This window comes from Canis lupus, chromosome 21, assembly GCF_003254725.2.
Source record: "Canis lupus dingo isolate Sandy chromosome 21, ASM325472v2, whole genome shotgun sequence".
Lineage (NCBI taxonomy): Eukaryota > Metazoa > Chordata > Mammalia > Carnivora > Canidae > Canis > Canis lupus.
In genome coordinates, this window is record NC_064263.1 from 37,147,443 (window position 1) to 37,159,811 (window position 12,369).

Genomic DNA, 12,369 nt, shown 5'->3' on the forward strand with positions numbered 1-12,369 from the left:
TTATTTTATATGTACAATTTTTTATAAAGAGTTTTCATGTGAGCTCCATTTGCTGGTTGTGTACCTCATCTGACACTCCCAAGAGCCCTGTGAAGTAGGGATTATTATTATTTTACCACTTTATTTTAGAGACTAGGAAAACGAGGCTCGGTCTGTTTAAATAATTTCTTTAAGAGAATTAGCTGCCGATGGTGTGTATGAGCCAACTCAGGCTGCCATAATAAAATACCATAGACTGGGTGGTGTAGGGAGAAAGAATTCTTTTTCCTACTGCCCTCTTAAGTTCTTTGACTGGGACCTTGTAAATTGGGCTGACAAAAGGCAGATCCACAAGAGAAAAACAGATTTATTAGCATGTGCCTCACCCTTACACATGGAAACACTCAGACATGAGTAACTCAAAGGGCTCATTAGAATTGGGGCTTATATAGCATCTTAACAGAAGAACATTATTAGAATGTGTCAAGACCAAGGAAGAGGACCTTGAGTCTCTAGGAGCAGCAAACTAGTGGTAGATGAAGCCGGGTTAGTAAAGTTTGTCATATAGATTCCTCTCCATTGCCAGACGGTTAAAGTTGTCTCCAGTGATTGACTTTTGTTTTTACTGGTAGAGAGGAGAGGAGATTTATATCCTATTTTTAGGCAGAGAAAGCTTTTCTTGTATCTACTTCTCAATTGCCTTCAGCTCTAAACAATCCCATGGCTAAGTGGCATATTTGGGGGTGGCATATGCTGTTCCCCTTCAATGGTTTGAACAACAGGAATTTCTTTTCTCAGTTCTGGAGGCTAGAATTTCAAGAGCAAGGTGCCAAGAGGGCTGGTGTCTGGTGAGGCCTCTCATCCTGGTTTACAGATGGCCACCTTCTTGATGTGTCCTCATACGGACTTTCTTTTATGCGTGTGAAGGAAGAGAAAAGCATTTCTGGCATCTCTTCCTCTCTTTATAAGCTCAACAGCCTCTCAGTTAGGGTCCCACCATTAAGACCTCATTTAAGCTTAATTACCTTATGAAATTCCTTTCTCCAAATAGAGTCACATTGGGCGTTAGGTGTCAACACAGAATTTGGTGGGGTGGATCACAATTTGATCAAAAATGTGCTGGCATTGGGGTTGGATTCCTCTTCTCTGACTCCCACACGTGTGTCTCTTGGCCCCAACACGCGATCTTTCTAAGAGCCAGAATCTGTGCCCTGAGCCAGCTCCAGACCATGGCAGCAAGCCTTGAGCAAGGAAGCAACTGCTGACCAGGCTGAGCACTAGAGGTGGGAGGAAGGCCTGCATCCTTGGCATCAGGGAGAGAAAGTGCAGGCAGAGACACACGCTTCCCCTCACTGTGGTCATTGCCCGTCATTCAGGTATTTGTGGTCCCTTGCCTTGACTATTGGAAGAGTTCCCTGCTTACCTCTCAGCCTCCAGCCTTGGCTCACTCTATTCCACCCCATCACAGATAAGAGTCCTTTTCCTAAAATGCACTTCCTTACTGTGCTTAAAACTGCTCAGTGTTGGGGTGCCTGGCTGGCTCAGATGGCAGAGCATGCAACTCTCCATCTTGGGGTTGTGCGTTTGAGCCCCACATTAGGTACAGAGATTACTTAAAATCTTTTTTTAAAAAGTGCAGTGTTTCTCCATATCTAGACAAAGTCTGATTCCCTAGCTCTGCATTTCAGAGCCATCATGACCTTGGCCAGAACCGTGTCTCTGACATCATCTCCTGCCACAGCTCTCCTCATATTGAATATTCCAGCTACACGGAACTTCCTTCTGTTCTCTCCAATACACTGTTTGAGAAAATGCCTATTCTTACTTCAAAATTCAGCTCAGAGAGCATCTCTTCTAGGAATCTTCCCCAGAAATCTTTCCTAAAGAAACCTGGCCATGCTTTTCTCCCTGAAGTGTGATACTTTGGTTATAAACAGCAATTACCTTCTATGGGAATTATCTCCATTTTTACCCCCCTTAATGGAATGTGGGCCTCACATAGAACAGGGTCCAGTGAGTACTTGCAGAGCAAACAAGTGTTTCTGGTGGTAGGCCCCTCACCCCAGTGGATCTCTTCCAACCTTCTTCCTTCCCCAGCAACCAAGAAAGTCAGCCTGTTCTCATGTGGGCCTGCAGCCCTGGATATTCTCTGATGGACAATCTCAAGGAACAAACTGACCTTTACGGATTTTCTGCAGTTATAGAAAATCTCACCAGGAAAATGAGATTTCTCTTTACTCTTAGTAACCAGCACTTCATCCCCCGCTCTATTTGGAAAAATTTCTATTATGCCCAATATGGCAGCCCAACTCCATGTCACTACTGGAAGGAACTCTGCGGGTCTCTGAGGCTCATAAGAAGTCAGTTCTTTAAGCTTTCCTACAGCAAGCCAAGGCCCCTAGAAGGTCAAACACCAAGCCCTGGCAAAATCCCTTCAGTCAGAGTCCAGACTTGGCTCTTACCTTACCACCTGCAGCCAACTGTCTCTTGAACTAATTGGTTGGCCAACTGTTAGGCCTTTTTTTCACTGACCAGCTGTTTAACTCGGTGGTCGATCGCTTCCTTTTCTGCTTGAGATATACGGAATCTTCCACAGAAGACTTTTCTGTCTGACTCAGGTTCTACCCTTCATTCTCTTCTTCTTCTGGAGCGCAACCACCTTCGGTATCAAGCCAAGGAGAGAAAGAACTCGAGTAACCTCAAAACTCTACTGCTTATTATAAAAGGGAAGAAATGTCGTCTGTAGCAAAATTGTCTTATCTTTAGTCAAACACACATATAATCCTGAAGACGATTAGGATGGCTCTTCATTTTATGATTAAGATCTATTCCAGCCTATATAGAGTCCACAGGGGGTGAAGGTTCATGCATGGCTTCTCAATCCTGTCTAACTCTCTCCAATCATTTTTTCATTAGCACGATGCCTTTATAAGACTCTCAGAATGCTCCATATGCTCATCCCTGTAGTAATAAAGAAAAACATTGTTGAACTTCTTTTCTTGTTCTCTTTTCTATACTCACCTCCACATTTTATATCCTGATTTTATTCACTTACTATCACACCACCTTTCTCACGTTTTTTTACATGATCATCACAATTGTCTTAACAATATTTCACCAAGTGCATATAAATACATTTTAAACTCTTCTCATTTTGTTTACTAGTTATATAATGTTATTTTCCACTTTTAGGTGTAGCAGTTTGATGGATATCTTCACAAATACACATTTTATTTTTTTTAAAGATTTTATTTGTTTATTCATGAGAGACATACAGAGAGAGGCAGGCAGAGACACAGGCAGAGGGAGAAGCAGGCCCCACTCAGGGAGCCCGACGCGGGACTTGATCCCGGGTCTCCAGGATCACACTCTGAGCTGAAGGCGGCGCTAAACTGCTGAGCCACCCAGGCTGCCCATAAATACACATTTAAAAAAATTCTTTCAACTTACTTCCTTGAGATTAATTTTCAGTAATGGAATGGCTGGGTTAAACTGGATGAATATCACTATGACTCTTTTAAGCTGTTATTCTTTTGCTTTATGTACATTGTGACATCTTGGTCAAGTTATTTTAGAGCAAGATCACCTACACTGAGGGCTGTGATTTTTCAATTTATCTTTCCTAATTAAATAAATATAAAATATTATTTTCAGTTCCATATCAATTTCTATTTAAGTCACGGCCAGCGCCTTTAAAGTACAACTTCTTAGTAAGGCATGGATGGTCAACTCAGACTTTTTAAGCACCACTAACTAAATTACTATTTCCAGGTCCTTAAAATCCTGTTCATTTCAACTTTGGTGCAAGACTTCATTGACATCTGGAAATGTGACTTCCTGCACCTGCTTCATGGGTGCCCTTCCCTGGCTCCCCTCACCTTCTTCCCATCCTTGCCTACACTGTCTACACAGGTCAGCGTCTCTCTAAATTGTGCATGTGTTCTGCTGTGTGAGTTAAGTCTAACGGCATTTCTTTCTCTAGAAACATGTTTTGACTCTTTGTTCCAAATGCTCAGGACTACTGTTCTATTCCAACAGTGCTGTCAGAGCCCAAAATAGTTTGGAAAGTTTTCTTTGGAAATTGTTCTCAAAGCCATTGGCATGTTCTTTTGAATATCTTTATTAGTGGCAGAACTTGGTATTTTAAAGGTAGATTTTTAAATTTGTTTTGGAAGGAAATTAGTATCTTTTACATAACTTTCCATATCAGCCGGATCCTGTCAGAAGCCAGAACCACGCCATTATTTCAGCAGAGAGATATAAGGAAACTATTTCCCAGATAGAGGAGAGATGGGCAGGCAAAAAGGGGGACACTGAGGTATCAAAAAGACAGTAACTGCAGGAAGCAGCTGTCTCCCTTAGAGATGAGAGAACAGAGGGAAAATGGGATTACTGAAACTTAGAAATTTCCAGAAGGAGTCTGCAGAGCTGGGACTCAGCCCTCTATGGAGGGGGCACACTCCAACGGAACTCATGCTTGGAGCTTGGAGTCTGGAGACGAGGCTCTTTGGAGCTGGGATTCCAACCCCGCAGGAATAGGTGCCAGTGGCTGGGGCTCTATTTCAGAGAGGGCTCAGGGTGCTTGGTTGTGGGTGCGGAACAACCACAAACTAGAGCCACCTGCACTGCTGGAACCAGAAGTGTGGCTGGGGCAACGCCCATAGGAACAGGAAGCAAACAGAGGAGAAAGTCTCTGTCTTCTTCCAACCCTCACACTCCCCGAGGAGCCAGCCCATGGTTTGCAGAGGCTTCGCCCCAGCTTCAGAAGTAGACTGGGGGAGGGGAAGAATGGGGCCGAGAACAGTGGCTCAAAGACCAGCGACCCACCAGGTACTAGTATCGTAAGTATTGTCAGATGTGGGACCTCCTTTAGTTCTTGTGGCACTCTTGTTTTCGAGGAATTCCTGCCCATGTGTGGATGAGGACATGGAGGCTAGCATGAGAACACACACTTCTCATTTTGTATTCACTGCTGGGTCCACTACATCTCTTTTTTTAAAGATTTTATTTATTTTTTAGAGAGAGAAAGAGAGAATGTGCGTGTGCATGCATACGCACAAGCATGAGTGGAGAGGGAGGGCCAGGGAGAGGCAGACTCCCCGCTGAGCAGGGAGCCTGATGCGGGGCTCCATCCTAGGACCCCAGGATCATGACCTGAGACGAAGGCAGATGTTCAACCAACTGAGCCACCCGGGCATCCTGTCCCACTCCCTCTGCCGAAGGTAAGCTTTCTTTGGGATGAAAAAGGGGCTATGATGGGGGAGATTGGAGGACAGAAGGGAAGGAGCGAGGGGAATGGCTTAAGGCTGTGTCACATGTCATATGATTCTTCCCTGTGATCCATGTTCTACATCTTTAGAAATTTCTGCCCAACTCATGAAACATTTTGGAGTAAGTGGGTTTTGCATGGAAACTGTGGACAGTATGAACTTCGCACTGTGAGAGACTCCCCGAGGAACAAGGACAGCATCTTCAGATACAGCACAGGACTTAGCAGATATCCTCCTGGCAGCAGAAAGCCCGGGAAGGTTTTATAACTTCACTAGGCTGTGTAATTAGTCTGTATCTTAAGACTTGGGAGTCTCTAACTGACATTTCCATTATACCCATTTTATTTATTTATTTTTAAATTGTATTTATTTATTCATGAGAGACACACAGAGAGAGAAAGAAAGAGAAAGAGAGAGAAAGAGAAAGAGGCTGAGACACAAGCAGAGGGAGAAGCAGGATCTGTGCAGGGAGCCCGATGTGGGACTCGATCCCGGGTCTCCAGGATCACGCCCTGGGCTGAAGGCGGCACTAAACCGCTGAGCCACCTGGGCTGCCCCATTATACCCATTTTAAAGGCAGAGAATTTGAGGCTGAGAAAGGTTAGGTAACATGACCAAGATCACATAGCTATTAAATTGTAAAATCTGGATTTGAACTCGGTTCTGATTCCCAAGATACTTCCTCTCTGAAATGGAGTGGGCAAAAGAAGCCACATGGGACTATTATCTGCCATTTCTTCAACATAGAGTACATACCTGATAATATGCAAAGTGCTTATTTTGTTAAATCCTCATAATTTCATGAGGTAGATACTCTTATGCTGATTTTACAGATACAGAAACAGAGGCTGAACAGGCTCAATAATATGCTCTATTCGCAGCCAGCAGTAAGTGGAGTTGGAACCCTCAAGTCCACTGGACTCCAAAGTTTGGGCTCCCAACCAGTGCTCATTAGACTCTAAAGTGCCTGAGAACCATCTGGGGGTCATGTTAAATGCAGATTCCTATTCAGTAGCTCTGGGGAGGGGCCCAAAACGATGCATTTCTAATAAGCTTCCTAGCGATGTGGATGCTATTGGTTCATGAACTTCACCTTGATAAGCGAGGCTCCCAGCAATGACATCATACTGCTTTCCCATCCTGCCAAAACCACCTTACCGTTTTCACTGGTTGGCCCACCAAGACCCCAGGAGGCCTCTTGCTCCAACTCAGTTGTGATATGACACACGCAGCTCGTCCTTCTTTCCTTTTCCTTCCTCTGAAATTTCTCATAGTAAAGTAAGTAACCAAACAAATCCATCATCTGGCAGGTCATTAAGGAAAACATGATTTTTGCCCCCATGTGATTCCATTCAATTAATGAAGCTGTCATTAAAGTCCATGAATGTGTCAAGAAAATTAGTTTCAGGTGTTAGATTGTTTTGGTTCTAGAATAATTTCTATAGTTTTAATGAGGAATATTTGAAATATCATCACCCTTTTCCCCAACAGGGGTTTATAGCTCAGGAAACCTAAGAAGTCTGCCATATTGGGGGTCAGCGGGATGTTTACAGGAAGCAATTCGCAACAGCTCATTGTTGTCTCCTTCTATTACCCTGAGATTTGCTCATTGAGAATGTTTTCAGAACCTTAGCATTTCTTTGGGGATAGAGAAGCAAATGTAGCTTATGAAAAGCGCTGACAACTTTGTAAAGGGACCCAGAGGAGGCTAGCCAAGGATCTCCCACTGATGTTGTCTGCCCAGAAAATGGAAAGCCTTCAGAAAGATTCATTTCCCCTCTCTAATATAGAATATTTATAATGTAAACTCTGTTTTTAAAAAAAAAACAATAGTTTATTCCAAGAGGTACGTGAGGTGGGTTGACATTTAAAAATAATGGACATGTTTTCCCCTTGCAATCCCACATTTTCTAACATATTTGAAATTAAACCTCAACATTTTCAGCAATTAGCGTTGGGTTGTAGCAAAAAGAATGATAATGAAAAGTGTATATGTATATACACACACATATGATCATATGATGTTTTTGGCTTTGGAGCTTTAAAGCTGAGTCTGGACTTCAGCAAAAATAAGGTAAATTTGCTTCCCCCTCAGCCCAGGGAGCTAAGTTAGGAGTCGGTGGGCTGGAGTATAAAAGATGCAATCAGGAAGGAGACAGTTAATTGCTGGTGGGGGTGTCTGAGAAGAGGACTTGTCTTGTTCCCAGATCCACGGATCCACGGGCTGACATCCTAGGATAGCACAGGGAAATAGGAGAAACTAAGATAATGGTCCTGCTGGCATTCAGTGTATTCCTTCCTCTGAGAGGCTTCTGGGCACTTCTATATCACATTCTATTTTCCATATTTTGGTGTCAGTAGTTCAGTTTTTTTTTTTTAAGATTTTATTTATTTATTCATGAGAGACACAGAGATAGAGGCAGAGACACAGGCAGAGGGGGAAGCAGGCTCCCTGCCTCCTCAGCAGGCTCAACTGCTGAGCCACCCAGGCAAATCTCTGTAGTTCAGTTTTTAAAGTCATTTTTAGGGGATCCCTGGGTGGCTCAGCGGTTTGGTGCCTGCCTTTGGCCCAGGGCGCGATCCTGGAGTCCCGGGATGGAGTCCCGCGTTGGGCTCCCTGCATGGAGCCTGCTTCTCCCACCTCCTGTGTCTCTGCCTCTCTTTCTCTATGTCTATCATAAATAAATAAATATTTTTAAAAATAATAATAATGTCATTTTTAGTGTTGAATAACCCATCATGGTATGAATATGCCATAATATGTTTGTCCATTCACTTGTTGATGGACCTTTGGGTTATTTCCACTTTTTTGCTAATATGCATAAAACTGATATGAATATTTGTATACAGCTCTTTTTAAAGTACCTTTTCCATTTTAGAATAGTTTTAGATTTATAGAAAAGTTGCACCAGTAATACAAGAGTTCCTATATTTCGACATTCTGTTTCTCCTATTATTAACTACTTGTATTACAATCACACACTTGTCACATTTAATGAATCAATATTGTCATATCATTATCAACCAAAGTTCAACCTTTATTTAGATTTCCTTCATTTTTGCCTAGAGTCCTTTTACTGTTCAGCATCCCATTCGGGATACCATGTCCGTTAAGTCATCATGTCTCCTCAGGCTCCTCCTCACTGTGACAGTTTCTGAGACTTAACCTGGTTCTTTATGAATAACAGTTTTGAGGAGCACTGGTCAGACATTTTGTGAAATGTATCTCCATTAGGATGTGTCTGATATTTGTCTCCTGATTAGACTAGGGTTAGGGGTTTGGGAAAGGAATTTCCTAGAGATAAAGTGCTGTTCTCAAAACATATCTAATATACATACTACCAACATGTGTTAGATTTTTCAATATGTTTCCTGCATCTTTCAAGATTATCATAATTTTCCACATATATTTTGTTAATGTGGCAGCTTACATTAATTGAAGTTCAAATGTTGAATCAATCTTGAATTCCTGGGACAAACTCCACTTAGTCATGATGTATTGTTCTTTTTCTGTGTTCCTGGATACAATTTACTAATATTTAGTTGAAGATTTTGTGTCTGTGTTTATGAGTTATATGGTCTTGTTTTTTCTTACAGTATCTTTGTTGGTTTTGTATCAGAGCAATGCTGTCCACAGAAAATAAGTTGAAAAGGGTTTTCTTCTATTTTCTGGAAGAATTTGTGTGAAGTTGATATCACATCTTCCTGAACATTTGGTAGGATTCACTAGTGAAGGTTCCAAGCTTAGATTTTTCCATGTTAGAAGCCTTTTAAATACAGATTCTACTTCATTAATATATATATATTATATGATATATTATATATATATTATATATATGATCATTCGGTTCTTTTTCTTCATGAGTCAGTTTTTAGTATGCTGTGTTTTATAAGTAGTTTGTCCAATTCATCTAAACTACCAAGTTTATTGGCATAAATGTGTTCATAATATTTCCTTATTATATTTTGAATGTCAGTAAGCTCTCTACCAATATCCCCACCTCCAACATTTTGTGTTGGCAATTTGAATTCTTTCTCTTTCTCTTTCTTTCTTGCCAGAGGTTGATCAGTGTTGACAATTTTTTAAAGAATCAGCTTTTGGCTTTGTTAATTTTTCCTAAGGTTTTTTTCTCTATTTCATTTATTTCTGCTTTCATTTTTTATTATTTCTTCCCTTTTTCCTTTGGGTTTATTTTTTTCCCCTCACTTCTAAGCACTGTTTTTGCTGCATCCTACACATATCAATATTTGTGTTTCCATTATTATTCATTTGAAACAAGTTCCCAATTTCTCTTATGATTTCTTCTTTGACCAATTGATTATTTACAAATTCACAAATTTGTTGTTTAATTTCTAAATATTTAGGGGGATTTTCTAGATATTTTACTGTTGATGATTTCTACTTGATTTGTTTTCTGTTGTGGCCAGAGCCCATATGCTGTAAGATTACAATCTCTTAAAGTTATTGCAAATTATCTAATGTTTTTGACATGTGACTTTGCCATTTCTCCTGCAAAAGGAGTAGAATATATTATTCCACCCTTTGGCTTTCAAGTTGACTATGTGACTTGCTTTAGACAATGTAACAAGGTGGAAGTAATGGCATGCTAGTTCCAAGCCTAGGCACAAGAGGCCATGTGTATTTCCCATTGTCTATGGGAGGTTTTGCTGTCTCTATGTAAGGAACATGGCAGGGGGGCACCTGGGTGGCTCAGTGGTTGAGCATCTGCCTTTGGCTCAGGTCGTGATCCTGGGGTCCTGGAATCTAGTCCAGCATCAGGCTCACCACAGGGAACCTGCTTCTCCCTCTGCCTATGTCTCTGCCTCTCTCTCTCTCTCTCTCTCTCTTAGTGTCTCTCATGAATAAATAAATAAAATCTTGGAAAAAAAAAAAAAAAAGAGAACATGCTAGGGCTCACCGGCTGGCTCAGGAGGAGAATGAGAGACACAGGGAATAGAGAGAGCCTGGTCTTAATCAGCCTAAGAAGTCAACCTCCAGATCTATAATCTAAAATAAATAATTGTCATTTTAAGCCACTGAGAGTTTTGAATGATTTGTTATATAAAAAGAGCGAACTGATGTAGCCATTCTCCATGACAGGTGATTAAATGGATGCTCAAGGCCTAGCCAGCTGGTCTGTATCCATTCCCATAGGCTTCCCTACTCATTTGGGCTAAAGCACTAACAGGCCTATGTTCCCTTCCCTCTAGCTGCAGCCATTACTAATCTTCCCTTGGAACAATGACAGTGCACATCAATTAGGGCATCACCCTGATGAGCTTGCTCATGGGGTTGTTCTGACACAATCCCTATTGCAAAAATTCAGGCATCCTAGGTGCCCATCTGGCCAGAAGGGCAGCATGAATGGGGTGGTGGCGCAGAACCTGACCAATCTCAATTTTCTCCAGCAGCCAGGGGAATGTGAAATAGAAGGCACAGTGAAAAACATCTACTGGTCTGCAGCACCTTTATATTGGCTCCCAACATTCAGCCATGCTTTTGAACTCTGCCAACTTCAGGATGTCATTCTCTCCCTATGTTAAAACTTGACTGCCTTCAATCTGGTGAGGATTTTGGGACTGGCCCTGCATTTGGTCCGTTTCCCTATACTTATTCTGCATCTCCAGTTTGGTAGAGAGAAAGGGGGCCAGCAGCACCTGGTAGTTTTCCACCTTGCCTAGAATTGGAAGCTCCAATTTTTCCTGTGTTTCTGCTAGTGTGCATGCATTTATGTGTGCTATGTACAAATGTTTGCATGTCTATGTAGACACAGGTCTCTTGATAGATGGATATATACATATACATACATAACTGCATGAATGTATACAATAGGTATGTATACATATATGTGTCACATATATATATTCCACTAATATTTATTCATGCTATATTTACTAGTCTGCTATTGTTTTTCACCTGTGTTAAATCCGGAAGAGGTGGGCTGGCTCACTCTTTGTGGGGCCTGAGGCAAGAGTAAAAATGAAGGCTTACTTACCAGTGTCTGAATATTTAAAAGCTATAAAACAAGCTGACAAATTGTTAAACAGAATATGTTCTATCTTCCTACCTTGACAATTATATCTTCACAATAACCCAGGAGAGCTATGTTCAAATTTAGAACTCCGAGTTCTGTATCAGAAGTAGTTGTATGGAAAAAGCTATTCCCTGACCCATAGCCTGCTCCCCTTATCTTTCCACCCCAGGCTAGGATACAGACAGGGTCACGCACTCAGGCATCATTTACCCCCTTGTAAAGAGCCACCCCTTGGCTGCACTTGAGGTATAGGCATGGGCTTTTTCTGTTTTTTAAGATTTTATTTATTTATTTATTCATGAGAGACACACAGAGAGAGGCAGAGACTTAGGCAGAGGGAGTAGCAGGCTCCATGCACGGAGCCTGATGTGGGACCCAATCCCGGGACTCCAGGATCACACCCTGGTCTGAAGGCAGATGCTAAACCACTGAGCCACCCAGGGATCCCCAGGCATGGGCATTCTAACAGCACAGACCACCCTTGGGAAAATGGACAGGGGAAGAAGCCTGTGTAGGCCCGTTAAGTGGCTTTAGGGACATTTCGTCCCAGGGTCTGAGACACCCAGATGGTCATCCATAAGAAGTAAGGACAAGACTCCAAGAAGGTACATCTTATTGGCCCTACAAACATTGCAACTGGTGGGGAAAAACATAGCTGGCAGAGGACAATAAATATACATCATAACAATACTATAATGCTAACAGTGCTTCACTGAGGTATAAATCCTCCTTGAACATGTATTATTATTTTAATATACGAGCTGCAAATATTTTCTTTAGAATTTTTGCTTATTTATTTTTAATCAAGATCGACTTTCTTTGGTATGTTATTTATTAAGTTTTGGTATTAAGCTTATGCTAGACTTATAAAGTGATTTGGGAAACTTTCCACTTATATATTCTAAAACAGTTTCAGTATTTTAGGTTGGATGATATGTTCCTTGATGGTTAGGTTAGTTAGATCTTGCCTGTAAAACAAGCAGGGTCTAATGTTCTTATTTATTTTTACTTTTTAAAATGGTGGATTTATGAGGAAACTTGCTAGTGTATTGCGTGGTTGTTAATGTGTTCAGATAGTCTACTTT

General features: G+C 41.5%; 2 long non-coding RNA genes across 2 annotated transcripts in view; one reads left to right on the forward strand and one right to left on the reverse strand.

The window, feature by feature from the left end:
* Positions 1–12,369, reverse strand: part of LOC112667661 (uncharacterized) — a 21,636-nt gene continuing 9,267 nt past the window's right edge. The window contains exons 3-4 of the long non-coding RNA XR_003141227.3: positions 6,408–6,552; positions 1–2,940 (exon numbers count right to left, since the gene is read on the reverse strand). This is a non-coding gene — a long non-coding RNA (uncharacterized LOC112667661). The remainder of the gene's footprint in view (positions 2,941–6,407; positions 6,553–12,369) is intronic.
* The window catches only part of LOC125753285 (uncharacterized), a 25,606-nt gene continuing 17,243 nt past the window's right edge, over positions 4,007–12,369 (forward strand). The window contains exon 1 of the long non-coding RNA XR_007404728.1: positions 4,007–5,201. This is a non-coding gene — a long non-coding RNA (uncharacterized LOC125753285). The remainder of the gene's footprint in view (positions 5,202–12,369) is intronic.